At 43.9% G+C, this 18,807-nt stretch overlaps 1 protein-coding gene across 4 annotated transcripts in view; it reads left to right on the top strand.

Annotated features, from left to right (window-relative positions):
• Window positions 1-18,807, top strand: part of PALM2AKAP2 (PALM2 and AKAP2 fusion) — a 529,571-nt gene that overhangs the window by 394,172 nt on the left and 116,592 nt on the right. The window contains exon 1 of one of the 4 annotated variants that reach the window (XM_063636139.1): window positions 16,024-16,228. The exons of the other annotated variants lie outside the window; for them this stretch is intronic. The gene's annotated coding sequence lies outside the window, so the exon portion shown is untranslated. Of the gene's footprint in view, window positions 1-16,023; window positions 16,229-18,807 lie in introns of those variants that run through there. 4 annotated transcript variants of the gene reach the window in all.

Below are 18,807 nucleotides of genomic sequence, written 5' to 3'. Positions count from 1 at the left end.
TCCTTGAGAATGAGTTGTTCTTCAGGCTTGCCCATGAGTCTTCATCCTGTCAGCATTCTGATTACATTTCTCATTATCATTCTCCTGCAGTGATTCATGAGTATGATAAAACTGAACAGCCTTCTCAGTAAATAAGCAAAGCTTAGCTTATGGTAAAAAAAAAAAAAAAAAAAAAAAAGCAGAGCTTTCTTTGAATCTGGAGAAATTGAGCACACAGGTGTCCTGCAATATTAGTTAAGAGACTACTGCACCCATCATACTGGAGCTTAAGACAGTTTCTTCTTTTAGTTTTTTCTAAAATGTCTCCATGTCTGTGTTATGCCACAAATAATACAGCCTTGGTTAACTTTTGGATTAAAAAAAATCAACTTATTGGCCAGGCATGGTGGCTTACACCTATGATTGTAGCACTTTGGGAGGCTGAGGCAGGAGGATTGCTTGAACTCAGGAGTTTGAGACCAGCCTGGGCAACTTGGCCAGACATCATCTCTACTTAAAGAAAAAAACTGCCGGGTGCGGCGGCTTATGCCTGTAATCCCAGCACTTTGGGAGGCCGAGGTGGGCGGATCACGAGGTCAGGAGTTTGAGACTATCCTGGCCAATATGGTGAAACCCCGTCTCTACTAAAAATACAAAAATTAGCTGGGCGTGGTGGCGCGTGCCTGTAGTCCCAGCCACTCGGGAGGCTGAGGCAGAAGAATCGCTTGACCCCAGGAGGAGGAGGCTGCAGTGAGCTGAGATTGCGCCACTGCACTCCAGCCTGGGCGACAGAGTGAGACTCTGTCTCAAAAAAAAATAATAATAATAATAAATAAATACAATAAAAAATAAAAAAACAAAAATAAATAAAAAAACAAACAAGCCAGGTATGGTGGTGTGCGCATGTAGTCTCAGCTACTCAGGAGACAGGTGGGAGAATCACTTGAGCCTGGGAGGATGAGGCTGCAGTAAGCCACAATCCTACCACTGCACTCTAGCCTGGGTGACAGAAGGAGACCCTATTTCTATTAAAAATAAATCAATAAATTTATTGAATGTTGTATTATATGTGGCATACCATATTTAAGCAGGGTCAAATTTTTGGTCCGACTTTTCAAATTAATGTGAATAAGTCATTTTGAAATTTTGGAGACAAAACCTTATTTAAGTTGAGAAATAGACAAACATTCATCCACTAAGAATTTTTCTTTTTATTATTCTTAGTGTGTTTGAGTTGGTTCTTGCAAAGAAAATATAAACAAATCCCAAATAGGAAAAAGTTTCTAAGTTTATATTAAGTGTATCCCATGAGTGACAAAGGAAAATCCCTTTTAAGAGAAATGGTATTGCAAAAGACACAACAAATCTTTTTCTCTTTTAAATAAAAATATGCATTCTGTATCTAAGCATTTTCCAAACCTTTCTCCTTTGTGTGGCTTTTACTGAACCTTCTATCCTATAACAGTCATTGACTTCTTCCTACTTTCTTTTCCTCTCTTTCCTTCTCTCCCTTCACTCCCTTTCTTTTTCCCAGTGTTTACTGTGGGCTAGGCACTGTGTTAAACACTTTATCTGCACTACTCTCTTTAACACTCAAAATGACACCAAGAGATAGGTACCATTTTTTGTCCCGTTGTGCAGATGAAGAAATCAACACTTTGAGAAGGTAAAGACTTTATAAGGTCACAAATTCTGGAAGAGCAGAGTCAGAATTCAATTCCAGGTTTGTTATATTTCAGAGCTCACAGTTTATTGCTTTCTGTGTAATGAGTAAATATTTCTTTTAGAATCAAAAAATATTTTAATTAAAATGTAATGACAGGAAAATAGTTATGATCCTGGGAGCAAGAATTAGTCAAGAATGGACCTGATCTAAGACCACTCTAGTTTTTTGGACAGGCTATGAACCAGTGGACTGGCACAGGTGAATACAAATAACACATAGCTAATACTAATTGAGAATCTAAAAGGTATATTCTGTGGCCTTTATAAGCATGAACTTATCCAATGAGTTCCATGAACTCATGATATAGATACTATACACTTGTTCTTATTTTAAAGACTAGGAATCTGAGGCACAGGGAGATAAAGTAACTTGTGGAAGGTCCTGCTCAGAATCAGTGGAAGAATGAGGATTCTACCTTCATTCCTAGCATTCTTCATGTGGTTAGCATAGTCCCCTAACCACAGTGCCAGGGCACCTCTTGCCTGTGATCCCTAAGTGCTCTTCTGCATGTTTCTTTCTTTCTTTTTTTTCTATTGTTTTTTTGAGATGGAGTTTCACTCCTGTTGCCCAGGCTGGAGTGCAATGGCGTGATCTTGGCTCACCACAACCTCCGCCTCCTGGGCTCAAGCAGTTCTCCTGCCTCAGCCTCCCAAGTAGCTGGGATTACAGGCATGCGCCACCACGCCCGGCTAATTTTGCATTTTTAGTAGAGACAGATTTTCTCCATGTTGTTCAGGCTGGTCTCAAACCCCCGACCTCAGGTGATCTGCTCGCTTCGGCCTCCCAAAGTTCTGGGATTACAGGCATGAACCACCACTTCCAGCCTCTTTTGCATGTTTCTTGGGGAATGCAGAGCCAGTTAACTTTACAAATAGCCATTCACTTGGAATTCAGATCCACAGCATAGAAAAGACCGTAGCGTATGCTTTCCCTATGGAGAGAATCCAATAACTATCAAGCCATATATTCCTTTTTTTTTTTGAGACACAGTTTTGTCGCCCAGGCTGGAGTGCAGTGGTACGATCTCAGCTCACTGCAACCTCTGCTTCCCAGGCTCAAGTGATTCTCCTGCCTCAGCCTCCCGAATAGCTGGGATTACAGGTGCCCACCACCATGCCTGGCTAATTTTTGTATTTTTAGTAGAGACGGGGGTTTCACCATGTTGGCCAGGCTGATCTCAAACTCCTGACCCGGTGATCTGCCCACCTCGGCTTCCCAAAGTGCTGGGATTACAGGTGTGAGCCACCACACCCGGCCACCATATATTCTTTGTATAAGTGACATGTCTGAAAATAGCTGTGTTTATGATTACAGAGTTAAAGGGAAAAGAATGCCATAGCTAATAGGAGAGAAAAATGAAAGGCCAATTGAATTAGCCCATGGTAAATGTTAGAAATTTAAGGGTCAATGTGATCCTTTCATATGAAATACTAAATTCTTGGAATCGACTTATGGGAAAATCTAGTTTGTTTAATGTTTTACAAGTGCTTTTTTTCTGCCTAAAATTTAAGAACTACTTTACCCAATGTACTAAATATATATGTGTGTGTGTGTGTATATATATATATATATATATACTATAAATATATATTATATATATTATAAATATATATTATATATATTATAAATATATATTTTTTATATATATATATATTGTTTTGGTGAGTTGGTACTTTTTTTTTGTTGTTGTTGAGATGGAGTCTTGCTCTGTCGCCCAGGTTCGAGTGCAGTGGCATGATCTCAGCTCACTGCAAGCTCTGCCTCCCGGGTTCACGCCATTCTCCTGCCTCAGCCTCCTGAGAGTACAGGCGCCTGCCACCACGCCCGGCGAATTTTTTGGTATTTTTAGTAGATATGGGGTTTCACTATGTTAGCTAGGATGGTCTCGCTCTCCTGACCTCGTGATCCGCCTGCCTTGGCCTCCCAAAGTGCTGGGATTACAGGCGTGAGCCACCGTGCCCGGCCCTGTACTTTGTTTTTTTAAAAGAAACTTCCTAGAAACTCTGATCAAGTGGGAGTTTCTTTGACTCCATTAATAAGAACACTTAATTGTAATGAAAATAAGAAGTATTTGGGCATGCATCTGATAATTATGTGTTGAATGCCTTCTGAGGGCAATGCTTTGTGCCATGTGTCATGTGCCTGGTGCAGCTTCTGCTTCCAATTATGTCTGGAATCTGATTTCACCATTGATGTCACCACTCCACCATTACCATTCTGCTTTCAGCCATTATCATCTCTTGCCCAGATTATTACAATGGCTTCTAAGTGGTCTCCCGGCCACTCCTTTCCTTTTCTGTAACACAGACTCCACCCAGAAGCAGCCACAGTGATCTTTTAAAAACCTAAACAAAATCAAGTCACTTTTCTGCTTGCAATAATGCAGTAGCTTCTCATCTTATTCAGGAAAATAAGTAATCCAAATTGCTTATCAAGGTTTGCAAGGACCTTGTGATCGGGCTCACTGCCAGTCTCCTCTCACCCCTCCTTTCTCAGCTCTGAAGTCCTCCTGGCTGCTCCAAACATGATTGCTCAGGGGCTCCACACATGCTGTTCCCTATGCTAGAATGCTTTTCCCCTTGATATCTCCCTGGCTCACTTCCTTCCGTTCTCCAGGTCTCTGCTCAAATGTCGCCTCAGTAAAGAGTCTGTTCTTGACCATTACATAAAATAGTACTCACCTTCTACTGCCATCATATCTATCCCTTTACCCTGTTTTATTTTTCTTTATAACAATTACCGCCTCCAGACACAAAATACATTTCATGTATCTGCATGAGTGAATTCAATTGGCCTTTGATTTTCTTTCCTGTTATCTATGACATTCTTCTCTTGCTTATTGTTTATCTTACCTCATTATCCATGCCATATTAGGATGTAAGCTACATGAACACGGGGACTTTCCTTTTTTTTTTTTTTTCAACAAATATTTTTTGTTGTTTGTTTTTTTGAAACAGAGTTTCATTCTTGTTGCCCAGGCTGGAGTGCAATGGCACAATCTCAGCTCACCGCAACCGCAACCTCTGCCTCCTGGGTTCAAGCAATTCTCCTGCCTCAGCCTCCCGAGTAGCTGGGATTACAGGCATGCACCACCACGCCCAGCTAATTTTGTATTTTTAGTAGGGACGGTGTTACTCCACGTTGGTTAGGCTGGTCTTGAACTCCCGACCTCAGGTAATCCACCCATCTTGGCCTACCAAAGTGCTGGGATTACAGGCATGAGCCACCACACCCGGCCTCAACAACAAATATTTAATGAGCACCTACTCTATGCCAAGCTCTAGGCATCTAGAAATTAACAGAAGAGACCAGGTCTTGTACTTATGTAGATTACACTTCAGTAGGGTGAGATAGACAAGAAACAAGCAAGTAAATACTATCATATGCAAGATGGTCATTAATGCTCTGGAGAAAAATCAGAATATTGTAGAATATGTGGTGATGTGGTTATGGCTAAAAGGATGACCTGTCTTTAACAAGGTAGGAAAGACTATAGGAGGAGCAGGTTTCGAGAGGAAATTAAGAATTTGCAATATACTTGTTAATTTAAAAATGCCTTCTAGGCATCCAGTGGAGAGGTTAAGTATGAGTCTGGAGTTCCATGGAGAACATAGGCCGACATATAAATTTGGGATTCGCCTGTGCACAGCCATTGACTGGATGAGATCACAGAGAGAATGGCCTGAGGGATAGAAGGGATCAAGCCCAAGTCATTGCCCATCCCAAATTAAAGATTTGGAAAATGAGGAAGAACTCTAAAAGAGGACTGAGAAAGAATGGTCAGTGAGACTGGGTGCAGTCGCTCATGCCTATAATCCCAGCACTTTGGGAGGCCCTCAAGGTGGCAGGATCGCTTGAGCCCAGGCATCTGAGACTAGCTTGGGCAGCATAGCAAGACCTCCCTCTCTACAAAGAATAAAAAAATTAGCCAAGTGAGGCAGCACACACCTGTCATCCAAGGCTGAGGTGGGAGGATTGCTTGAGCCCAGCAGGTCAAGGCTGTGATTGTACCATTGCACTCCAGCCTGGGTGACAGAGTGACCCTGTCTCAAAAAAAAAAAAAAAAAAGATCAGAGAGCTCTGAGGAGAATCAAGAAACTGTTGTGAAAGCCAAATGAAGAAAGTAGCTCAAATGTGACTGACTGACTGACGGCCTGTGTTAAATCCTGCTGAAAGATCAGGTCGGGTGAGTTTGGAGAAATGACCACTGGGTTTGGCAACCTCAAGGTCACTGATGATTTTGACAAGTGCTGTCTTGGTGAAAAAACATCTCTTTTAAGAACTTTTGCTTTAAGGGGAAACAGAGAATTGAGGTGGTAGGATCAAGACAATTTCTCTTAAAAAAATTATCGTAGGCTGGGCATGGTGGCTCATACCTGTAATCCTAGCACGTTGGGAGGCCAAGGTGGGCAGATCACCTGAGGTCAGGAGTTCGAGACTGGCCTGTCCAACATGGCGAAACCCCATCTCTACTAAAAATACAAAAATATTACCTGGGCCTGGTGGTGGGTGCCTGTAATCCCAGCTACTTGGGAGGCTGAGGCAGGAGAATTGCTTGAACTTGGGAGGCAGAGGTTGCAGTGAGCCGAGATCATGCCACTGAACTCCAGCCTGGCAACAAGAGCAAAACTCTGTCTCAAAAAAAAAAAAAATTATTGTCGTAGAAAACAGTAATAACGTTGGCCTGGTGTGGTAAACCAGCAATTTCAGAAGCCAAGGAGGGGAATTGCTTGAGCCCAGGAGTTCAAGACCAGCCTGTGCAACATGGGGAAAGCTTGTCTCTACAAAAGATACAAAAATTAGCCAGGCATGCTGGCATATGCCTATAGACCCAGCTACTCAGGAGGCTGAGGTGGGAGGAACACTTGAGCCCACGAAGTTGAGGCTGCAGTGAGCCATGATCATGCTACTGCACTCCAGCCATGGTGACAGAGTGAGACCCTGTCTCAATAAATAAATAATTTTAAAAAGAAAATGCATAATATACAATCTACCCTCTTAAAGTGTCCATTTAGTACAGTATTATTAACTGTGTGCACATGAAAATTTTTTTTGATAGAAGAAATCACAGTATATTTGATAAGGTGAAAGAAAATTCATGTTTTGGGAAGGATAAAATTGCTGGAACAATGTCCTAGAGGAGATGAGAAGGGAGGGATGGCGAGGCTGAGCGATTTTCCTAAGGTCACACAGCCAGTAAGTGACAGGTCAGGATTCCAATCCAGGTCTTCTGGCTCTCTGTTTTTTACTGACATTTTGCTATACCGTAAAATGAGAAAAATGGCTTGGGCGACATGTAACTTTCCTCCTAGCTCTAACTTTCATGTCTCTAACATTTTGATATGCCTTCACCCATCCCAAGCGTGTAAAGAAAATTCCCAAGTCAAACATAGTAGCAGCAGCAGCAGCAGCAGCAGCAGGAGCACCTATCTGAACCCACAGTTCTTATCTAGGTGCTCACCTATCTCATCTCAACCACTCTGTGAATTACTTAGCAGTCAGCACTTGGACTCCTCAATGCCTGAGCCCTTTATAGGCATCACAAACTGTTTCTGATACCTGGCAGCTTTACTCATTTATGTTATCTGTCTGGCTTCCTAAGGTATTTGAGTTTGCAATGCTTCCTCCTAAAATTAACTAGGCAGTGGTCTAAAAGAAAAGGAAGGAAGGGAAGGAGGGAAGGAAGGAATGAAGGAAGGAGAGAAGGAAGGAAGACAGAAGAATACAAAGAAAGGAAGTACAAATGAAGGAAGGAAGGAGAGGAGAAGAGGAGAGGGAGAAGGAGCTATAAAGAAGGTGTTTACTTAATGAGTTGGAAAATCTTCAAAAACAATATGGGTATAGGTACTTTAGTTGAATGTATTATAAGCTATTGTGGTTTCTAAAGTGATTTTATGTTGGCCATGGTCCCAATTCAACAGAGGCTTTTAATATGCTATGGAAGCTATTATTCTTCTCTGTATTTAAATGATCTTAACACCTTATAATCGTAATGGTTACTTGGAGAAGTAATTAATTTATTCTGTGTATATAAACATAATATGCCTTCATAATATTGTCCCATCATCTTCAGTGAACTTTCCATTAATGCTAGGAAAGTCATTTAATATGTTCAGTATATTAGAAGGAAAAAGCCCATTTCTCAGTGGATAGTTCTCAATACTAAAACATTTGACAAGCAAATCAGAGACTACCGCAAAGACCATCTCTGAGAGAATCAGAATTCTTAAAATTTAAAATCTTAAGATTTGGTCTTTTTCCCCCTAATATGACTGAAAAATCCTTATGGTTCTTCCCTTAAATTAACAGCTTGTGCTTAAAAGTTCTGAGGGAAACACTTGCAAATTACTAGGAAAATGTTACAGTCCTATTTTTTTTTAACAAAAACTAAAAAAATAATTTCCTGTTTTATCTAAAATTGAAAAGAAGTTAAGCACTTCTTTTAAGAAAAATACATTTGCATCTAAAACACAGGTCCCTAATGAGAAGAAATTCACTTGGTTGACTCAGTAGAAGCTGTCTTCCGGGACTCCACACTATTGGCACTGTTTTCCAGCATTCTGTCTGTGAACAAGCTGTGTACATTCCAAGTATATTAGGCATATTTTATGTTTTCAGTACCATGCTTAAAGAGTACCTTGTTGTATGCTGTCTCTCTATTACAGCATGAACTCTGGAGTGTTTACTAGATTTTTTAAATGCTTCAGTTGCTAAATGAGATAAAAGTCTCAGCCAAGAACCAAAGAACTTGGACCTCATAGGACTTTGCTCCTGTTTATTATCAAAGTAATACATGGCTACATTCTTGTCATTATTCCACAAGATTTGAGGCCTCTGGAATCAAGGTGCCATCTTGCTTTCCTCACCAGGGGACTCTGTCCTCTGGGCTCTTTCTCATTTCCCAGCTCTGTCTTTCTCCTACATAGATACCCACTTTTCACTCTTTCCAACACAGGTCTTCCCATGCTGCTTTTTTGTTGTTGAAGATTTTAGTTTCGAATAGTGTTTTTTTTTTTTTTATTAGTATACCGGTGCCATTTACATGTATATTACAATGGGCAATTTGGGTGGTACAATGTTATGTCAATGTCAAGAAGGCACAGCCCAGCTACAGTCTGGAACACAGTGTAAACAATTCCATGGGGAAATGTTGCTTGGGTTTTGGAATGTTTCTTATGGGTGTTTTTAAATGTCTTTTAAAGAGCCTCAAGCAGCTGCAGTGAATATAATCAGGTCACCATTTCCTTATGTTTAAGGGTTTGGCGGAGGAGAGGCCAAGTCTGAGGATGCAGGGAAAGGAAATAAATGTGGAACAGGCAGGAAAGAAACTTACTTGGGCACAGGAAGCCAGAGATCCTGGAGAGGAAATAAAGGAAAAGCAGGAACCACAAACTAGGCTAAGAACCACAGTAAACACAGTCTGAGAGCCAAGTGTTCTCTTATGACACCATCCCTGTTGCTGTGTTTGCTTCTCTGTCCTTTCTTCAAGTAAGGGTGACTGTGTCCACCTCCCGTGGTTCCAAGCCAGGCTGTCACGGAATCAGATGGAAAGCTTAAGCAAACACAGATTCCTGCTCTCCGGATCACCTAGAAAAAGGAACCTGGAAATTTTCTTTTCTTGTTTTCCAGCTACTCCCAATGTAAGACAACTTGGAAACAACTAATTTACGACATCTTAAAAGCTGACCACCTTATCTTAGGGAGAGGCCAACCCTTTGGAGAAAAGATGGTTTAGAAGGGTGTTTTCAATTGTATAACACACAACTATAAGTCAATGCAAGTAATCCATAGACTAACATATGCCAGTCTTGGATGTGCATTCCGAAAGCTGATGGTTAAAATAGTCTATGGGGGCAGGATGCAGTGGCTCAGGCCTGTAATCTCAGCACTTTGGGAGGCTGAAGCGTGCAGATCACCTGAGGCTGGGAGTTTGAGACCAGCCTGATCAACATGGAGAAACCCGGTCTCTAGTAAGAATACAAAATTAGCCAGGCGTGGTGGCGTGTGCCTGTAATCCCAGCTACTCGGGAGGCTGAGGGAGGAGAATTGCTTGCATTCAGGAGGTGGAGGTTTCGGTGAGCCGAGATCGTGCCATTGCACTCCAGCCTGGGCAATAAGAGCAAAACTCCATCTCATGGATGGATCATGCCTGCTATAGAAAAGCCAATGATGCTTAATCCAGAGATGAACTTTTTGCCATTAAGTAAGAACCAGAGATCAGTGAGAAATGTCTTACTTTGGAAATCTGTAAACATACAAATCATCCATATGGATGGTGTAAAACCACTAGTTGAGCTAGAGTAAGCAAATGATCTTTGCGGATTCTAGGAATTAATTGACTAAATATCCCATGTTCTCCTGCTTACACTCCTACCAACATAGTATTGGAGGTTGTCTGATGCTCACCCCACTATTTTTGTCTTGAGGCACAATGGGTTGGGGTTAGTTCTCCTGGACACTTGTTCTTCTGATTTCCTATTTCTTCTGAATTCTTTTTTTAAAATTATTTTTTAATTTTTGTGCACACATAGTAAGAGGCATGTAATGTATAAATAATTACATCAGAGTAAATTGGGCATCCATCACCTCCCCAGTACTTTTCTTTTGCGTTACAAACAATCCAATTATAGTTTTAGTTATTTTTAAATGTAGAATTAAATTATTTTTGACTGTGGTCACCCTGTTGTGCTAGCAAATACTAGGTCTTATTAATTCTTTCTATTTTTTTGTATCCATTAATCATCCCTACTCCCCCGCCTCCCTGCTACCTTTCCCAGCCTCTGATAACCACCCTTCTACCCTCTATCCTTGTGAGTTCATCCTCTGAATTCTTACTGTTACATCCATTTTGCCTCCTATGCCTGGTCTTCACCCCACACCAACTCACACATAAACCCCTTCCTTCCCTTTGGTGCCCCAGACAAATTCTGTTATCAGAAGCGTAGGGGGTGACAAGAAGTGTTTACATCACAACATAACACTCAAACAACTTTAAAAGTGTATATTAAATATTTTCTTTTGGCCCTATCTGTGATCTGGAATTTCTTGTTTACTGACTCCTCCCCACCACTCTGGTCTTTCATTCAACTTGAGAGATTTTATAAACTTCTGAATTCCAAAAATGAATTGCAGGTTCAAGTGTATAAACATTTTCTATCTCTAGAGTTATCACCAAATTATCTTTCAGATTTACCAATTTATTATCAATCTGTATGCCCATCAATAAAGTACAATCACTCGATTTTCATCATTCCCTTGCCAAAAATACATATTTGTATTTTATATATTTACTCATATTGTAGGCAAAAAAAAAAAAAAAAAAATTGCCCAGTATTTCACTTGCACTTTTTTAATTATGAAGAGTTTGAGTATCTCTTCACAAGTTCAAGGGTCAGTTATACTTATTTATCTGTACATTACGTTTTTTTTTTTTGGAGACAGTGTCTCACTCTGTCACCCTGCTGGAGTGCAGTGGCATGATCATGGCTAACTGTAGCCTTGACTTCCTGGGTCCAAGCAATCCTCCCATCTCAGCCTCCCAAGCAGCTGGGACCACAAGCATGTCACCACACCCCACTAATTTTTAAATTTTTTGTAGTGACGGGGTCTCACCATGTTGCCCAGGCTGGTCTCAAGTCATCCTCCCACCTTGGCTTCCCAAAGTGTTGGGATTACAGGTATGAGCCACCACACCCAGCCCAGGTTTGTTTTTTCTATTAAGGAGTTGGTAGTTTTCTTCAATTTTCTTATTGATTTGCAAAAACTCTTTACATATGAGGAATAGTAACATTGTCATATATGTTGCAAATATTTCCTCCAGTTTGTTTCTTCTCTGAAATTTTTAGTGGTGCATCTGATCCCATGAGGATCCCCCTGGGCTTGGGAATACTGCTAGCTTTTCAGTGAGCTCACCCACTGTTTGGTGGGAAAGCCCCAGGGACATAGAGCTATTTGTTTAGTGTGAGCGAGTCTTTTTGTTTCTGTTGTTGTTTGCTTTTCCTGCTTTTTCTTTTTCTTTTCTTTTTCTTTTTTTTTTTGAGATGAAGTCTCGCTCTGTCGCCCAGGCTGAAGTGTAGTGGCGTGATCTCAGCTCACTGCAACTTCTGCCTCCAGGGTTCAAGTGATTCTCCTGCCTCAGCCTCTCAAGTAGCTGGGATTACAGGCACCTGCCACCACACCCAGCTAATTTTTGTATTTTTAGTAGAGACAGGGTTTCACCATGTTGGCCAGGCTGGTCTCAAACTACTGACCCCAGGTGATCCACCCGCCCGGCCTCCCAAAGTGTTGGGATTACAGGCATGCCACGACACCCGGCCTTCCCTCTTTTTCTTACTTTTTTTTTTTTTTTAATTTTCAGCCAGCCTTTATTTTCTGTGGGACACATTTAGCGCTTGTGAGTTACTCCCAGCTGATACTTTTTGGTCTTTTGCCTTGCTAGGAGGAGGAAATAGTAAATTCCCTTTTATGATGCACTGCCTTGCCCCCATCTTCTGGTTTTCAGATCAGTTCTCTGAGATACTTATAAGTCTATTTTTCAGCTTCTACTGTTCTCTAAGTTTGGGGGCATGTGTCTACTGCTAGATCGTTATTATTTGCTGGATTTAGTTCATTTTGCTCAGTTTGGGGAGAGAGGGAGAAGAGCTTCTCTCAACCTGTATCTAGGCTAACTTCCTCCCCAGAAAGCTATTCTTTACTTTGTGTGTTTTTCTAGAAAGAACAGTCTACTTCTTGGGTCCCCTGGAGGCCACTGTTGCTCAGGGGTGTAGTTTAAAGTGGGCCAGCAGCATGGGAGAGGCAATGTGAGTAAAAATGTACACTTAGGCCACAATGAAAGAAATCTTGATCTCCTCTCCCCCTAAAAAAATTTCCATGGAAGATTTTGTGCCCTTGATGGTATAGGGCCTGTGGGAACATGTAACATTTACACGTTCGAGTTATATTTATCTCACATGATTAATAGCCATTTATTTTATTCAAATATGCTCCTAAAGTACATCTAGGAGAGTAAATATGCTTCTTTTATTATAAAATATTCTCAGCTCTAATAATCATTATTATGTTAACACACATATGATGTGATGAACCACAAGCAGGCAGTGGGTGATAAAGCTAACCTTGCCCATTGCCAGTGTTTCCCAAACTTTCATGTTTTTAAGAATCATCTGGGAGCTGTTAACGCAGTTTCCTTGGCTCGCCCCACACATTCTGATTCAATAAAGGTGGAGCCCAGGAATCTGCCTTTCTTTTTTCTTTCTTTCTTTTTTTTTTTTTGTTTGAGGCAGTCTCTCTCTGTTGCCCAGGCTAGAGTGCAGTGGCGCAATCTCGGCTCACTGCAACCTCTGCCGCCTGTGTTCAAGCGATTCTCCTGCCTCAGCCTCCGGAGTAGCTGGGATTACAGGCTCCTGCCACCGTGCCTGGCTAATTTTTGTAGTTCTTTAGTTGACACGGAGTTTCACCATCTTGGCCAGGCTGGTTTTGAACTCCTGACCTCGTGATCCACCCGCCTGGGCCTCCCAAAGTGCTGGGATTACAGGCGTGAGCCACCACACCCTGCCTTTTAAACAAGCACTATCTGTGGTCTTCAAAAAATTCTGGGGCAATATATCTCAGCCTCAGCATTACTGACATTTAGGGCTCAATAATTCTGTTGGTGGGGCGCTGTCCTGTAGATGCCAGTAGCAACCCCCCTAATCGTGACAATAAGAAATGTCTCTAGACATTGCCAAAATGTCCCCTGGGGAGTTCAATCACCCTCAATTGGGAACCACTGGCCTAGGAGAAAATAAATGAGAAAATGTTAATTAAAAACAGTGTTTACTTTTGCATGCAGCCATTCATACTCTTGCATGGATTTCATTGAACAAATTAAACAACTATTTCTGAGCATCTGGTATGTACCAAGCCTTTTATATTAAAAATGTTTAATCATGGTTACCTCTTTAATAATTTGGAAGGTGGAAGAAAAGAAAATGTTCTTATAAATTAATATCTATTGAGCATATATTTTTCCTAAATTAATATTCCTAATAGTTTTCTGAAGACTATTCTAGAACTTTAAAATATTAACAAAGCATTGACGTTGTTTTAGTAAAGAAGCAATTCAGAATAAAGTTGGTATGATTGCTTTACTCTTTTTTTTTTTTTTTTTTTTGAGACGGAGTTTCGCTCTTGTTGCCCAGGCTGGAGTGCAATGGCATGATCTCGGCTCACTGCAACCTCTGCCTCCCAGGATCAAACGATTCTCCTGTCTCAGCAGCTGGGATTGAAGGCATGCACCTGGCTAATTAGCACCTGGCTAATTTTGTATTTTTAGTAGAGACGGGGTTTCTCTATGTTGGTCAGGCTGGTCTCAAACTCCCGACCTCAGGTGATCCGCCCGCCTCGGCCTCCCAAAGTGCTGGGATTACAGGCGTGAGCCACCGCACCCAGCCTTGCTTTACTGTTTCTAATAACGAAACTAATTATGTTTGTAAATTTTACACTTATTCTAATTTAGGAAAATATGAGAAGAGAGTGATGAAGTACCTGCCATGATACTGTTTATAAAATCTCACATCTGATGTAATTCTAAAATTCTTCCTTAGAGAGTCTATGGTCCGTATAAATAAATAAGCGATATCCAAGCACACTCATTTTAATGTGAGTTTTTCACATGATATTAAAATGTTAAAAATAGATCAGTATGTAGGGTACCCAAGCATTTGATTCCTTAAATCGGAGACATGAGGAGAAAAAAATGAAAAGGAAGAAAGAAAAGAAGGAAAAGGAAGGAAGGAAGAAATAGTTGAGTCAAGGCTGAAGCTCTGGCATCTCTAGCCACTGGTCAGTAAATTCTATTGAAATTCAATAGTATAAGAGACAAACAGGCAAAAAGGATGGTGAAACCATTTCCAAATACCAAGATAAAGGAGCCTATTGACATTCAGGAACCCTGAGAACAGCTGATGTCCCATTGTAGACTTCATCCTCTTCCTTGGGTGAAACTGTGAATAGAGCTCAAGGCAGGGAAGAAGTCTTTTCTCTGGAGGTGCTATTTATGGTGTCCTTGGCCTGGATGGGCTTTCTGGGTAGTTCCCAAGGGTATCATTTCTTTGTATTGGAAATCAGGGACATTTGTGGGTTAGGAAAGTAGAATCAGGCCATGGCTATTGTCTTTCCCTGCTGTGTTTCACATGTAAAATTGACTCCCAGAAGAGCATCCCAGGGCCTTGTCAAGGAGTGGGGAAAACAGCAGACTGCCCTAGGGTGGAAACCTGAGAGTGCAAGGGCGACTTGAAAACTGGGGAGAGAGAATTACTGGGAAAATCGTGCCTAGGGCAAAGCGGAATTCAAGAAATCTGACTTTTGTGATCTTCCTCTGCTGAGAATGAATGCCGCTACCTACAGCGGAGTAAGACCACAGCTTGCTTTTGAAAAGTGTTGCTCTCTAGGTGGGGTGTTTGTGTGTGCGTGTCCTCTCTCAGGATTTCTAGACGGTTCATTTTCAAAGGGTCATTAACATTATTTAAATATTCATGGTGGAGGAGGGGATGAGAGACTGAAATTTCAGACATCTCAAGAGTGAGGGATGGCTGGCCACCCGCCTAATACAGCCCCAGTCTGCGGATCAGCCGCCTCCTTCTCCTCCGCTGGCTTTGTTAACACACGCGCTCTGACACCGGGCCACCGGCTGCCACTACACGGAGGGCAGCAGGAAGGCTCTGGCGAGCCAGTGAGCTGGAAGCATCTCTGTCCACACCTCAGCCTCTGAACCCCATTGGGGGAGTCCTCAAACACGCGGAGACACCATTACTGCCACAAAGACGCACTTCCCAACCAGTTCCGGGGGTCGCTCTGACCCTGAGGACAGTCGTGGTGCTAGGTAAGGGACGAGGGGCTGTTTCCCCGCCTGAGTGGCAACTCGGCAGCTCCTGGCATTTGAGCGCACACAGGCACTCACACACTTCCACATACACTCATGCGCACATATGTGTACACCAACACACACGTCCACGTGCACACACAGCGACACGCCACCCCGCCCCAAAGCCCCGTGCGCTAACAAGTATCCACATACCCAGACACAGCGCTCCCCTGAGTTAGGAAATACTCAGCTTTGCGCGCCCCATCCATCCCTCCGTCTTTCCCTCTCTCCAGTCTCTCCATTCACTCATTTCTTCGTTTGTGCATAGATCCCGCCGAAGCCACTGAGAGGAGAAGGTGTGGGTAGATGGGGAGGGGAGGGGAGGGGAGGGGAGGGGAGGGGAGGGAGGGGAGGGGAGGGGAGGGGCGGCCCGTGGGCGCTGGGCTACTGGAGGGGAAGCGAGGAGGCGGGGAAGGGGCGGGCCCCGGGAGCAGGCGGGCGGGGCTCCCCGCCCTCCAGCGCGCCCCGAGGCTACCACTCCCTGCAGATGCGCTGGCCCCAGCCCGGGGCGCCGCTTGCCTTCCCCCCGGAGTCTCCTGGACCCCCGGAGCGGGAGGCAGCGGCCGCGCGGCGCTGGAGCAGAGCCCCAGGACTGCGCCCCCGGGAGCGGGCGCCCAGAGGTGGGTGTCCAAGCCGGGGGGAGGGGGCGGGGAGGGGAGGCTGGAGTGTCCTCGAGTGTGAGGAAGGGGTGGCCGAGGAAGGGCTGGAAATCTGGGAGTCCTCGGAAGCACCGCGGGCTTTTAAACGGCTTTTTGTGGTCCTTGTCGAGCGGAGCGTGTGCTGGGAGAGGGCCCGGGTGGAGGGGTCGTGGCCATGTGGATTTGAATTCCCAGATTTGTGGGAGGGCCAAGCCTTTGGCTGCTTTGTTCAATGCTTATCACTTATATATGCTTTAAAAAATAAACGCAGGACTCCGCTTCTCCCTGTATACACACAGAGCTGGGCTATGTGTGTCCTTTTCAGGAAAAGCAGTGAAATCAAATGTGGTCGTGGCCGCGTCTCCTGCCCCGGTAGCACCGGGAGGTGCAGCCGTTCCTTCTAGCTCGCGAGGAAGGCGCGGGTCCTGCCTGTTGGGTGGCAGAGCCGGGGGCATTTTCGCAAGTCCTGAACTTTTCAGAGAGACTGAAGTCAGGGAGGGCCGGGCCCGGGCCCTGGCCCCGGCCCCAGCCGGAGTCTTTCGGAATAGGGTCCGGGGAGCTGAACTCAGGAGATGATGCAGGAGGAGCCAGCAGCCTCTTCTGCCCTGGGAGGGAGAACGCGGTCCGGGTCCGAGCTGAGCCAGAAGTTCGGCCTGAGGCTGGGACCTCAGCAGTTAGAATGTGGTATCTTATCCAGGATAAAGCCGGAGTTTGCGTCTCTGTGGGCCCTTCTTGGGGACACTCTGGGGTATGGGAAGAGCAAACCGTGGGGGAGAGCATGGGGCAAGCCGTGCCTGTAATGTCCGTGGAGGCGACGCGCCTGCAAGAGCCAGAGCAAGGAGACACTGGTGGCCCCGAGAAATCCCAGAGAAACGGAGTGGACAGGAGGGGAGTAAAACGGAGCCCGAGAGAGCCGGAAGCCCGCAGCAGGGAGCTGTGGCGCTGGTGGCCGAGTGAGGACTGAAGGCAAAGGGCGAGGCGGCGTGCAGCCGGGCTGCCGAGCTCTCCAACGCGGATGCCAGGCGCTCGCCAGCCCGAGGGATCCCTCCCGACCCACAGAGAGGGCGTCTGGGAGGTGACTCGTTTAGAGAGATGGTGGATTCCCTCTCCAGACCCAGGAAAGCCCGTTTCCCGTGTGGGGTAGCATGGGTTTGGCTCTGATAAGCTGCGTGGTCAGATCAGACTTTGACATATCACTACCCTTCCCTGTAGCAGTTTTAAATGCAGCACAGGTGATTTGGGAAGACTTCCCTAATGTATAATATTTCTTTTTGAAAAGAAACTTCACCTACTCATAGGTCTATACGCCTCTCTCTGTATTGCATCTTGGAATCTGTGAACAAGCCCATGTCTCCCAAGGAAGCGCTCTTCTATCCCAACTCCCGTTTCACAGGCTCCTGGAGACTGCATGAGTACAAACTCCTCTCACCATTGGGATACCAGGGAATTTGCTTCCTTGTCTTTTGTTCTGATTAGAGTTCATTTAAGCATCACACTTTTCTTTCTGGAAATGTTCTTAATTTAAATTTAACTAAACTTTTCTGTCTTCCAGTCTGGCAGCTTCCCCATCATTCATGAATACAATTTCATAATAATATCTCTAGAAATGAGGCGTATCCAGCAAGGAGTTTTACTCTGTTTCTTTAAACATAAAGACTTGGCCTAAAGAGTGTTTTAAGCAATGTCCCGCTGCCGGTTGTCTCCTCCCCAGTTTTGACCCTTGGCCCTTTCTCTCTCTCTCTCTCTTTTTTTTTTTTTTAACGAAGTTTTGCTCTTGTTGCCCAGGCTGGAGTGCAATGGCATGATCTTGGCTCACTGCAACCTCTGCCTCATGGGTTCAAGCAATTCTCCTGCATCAGCCTCCCGAGTACCTGGGATTACAGGTGCCCACCACCACACCCGGCTAATTTTTATATTTTTAGTAGAGATGGGGTTTTGCCATGTTGGCTGGGCTGGTCTCGAACTCCTGACCTTAGGTGATTCACCTGCCTCGGCCTCCCAAAGTGCTGGGATTACAGGCATGAGCCACCACACCCAGCCTGGCCCTTTCCTTAAAGGGCATCTTCTCCTTTGAGTGGACGCACACCAAGTTTCCTGCAATTATCTTGGACAGCACCAACAAAATTAGTCCTGAGCCAGAGACAACAAAAGTAAGGCTGCCTGTCTCCCAGTCTTTACTGAACTGACTCTACTGGAGAGTTCCTTTCACTTTCTTTCTGGGATGCTGAGATGCTAGGATGAGAGGAATAGCTGGGCTTTGAGATGGGACAAACATTTTGAAATACACATTATCTCATAGTTCTGGCATGACAGTTGGCACCACTTCCTGCCTGCAGAGTTTGAAGTTATTTCACTTTCATAAGTGGCTTATTCTGACTCAGTAGCCTCAGGACCTCTGGCTAATAAAGTGAAGTAGGTTGTCTTAACTTCGTTATCAAATGAGGGGAGAATGAATCCACTGGCTTTATTTCTGAAAGTTTACATATTTTCTTATAGAACTAACATTAAATATTACTTCCAAAAATGCAAACACTTTGGACTCTCTAGTCATTGTAATTATT

This window comes from Symphalangus syndactylus, chromosome 3 (genome assembly GCF_028878055.3).
Source record: "Symphalangus syndactylus isolate Jambi chromosome 3, NHGRI_mSymSyn1-v2.1_pri, whole genome shotgun sequence".
Taxonomy (NCBI): Eukaryota; Metazoa; Chordata; class Mammalia; order Primates; family Hylobatidae; genus Symphalangus; species Symphalangus syndactylus.
The sequence above is the reverse complement of the archived record's forward strand: the minus strand, read 5'-3'. Positions and strand labels throughout refer to the sequence as shown.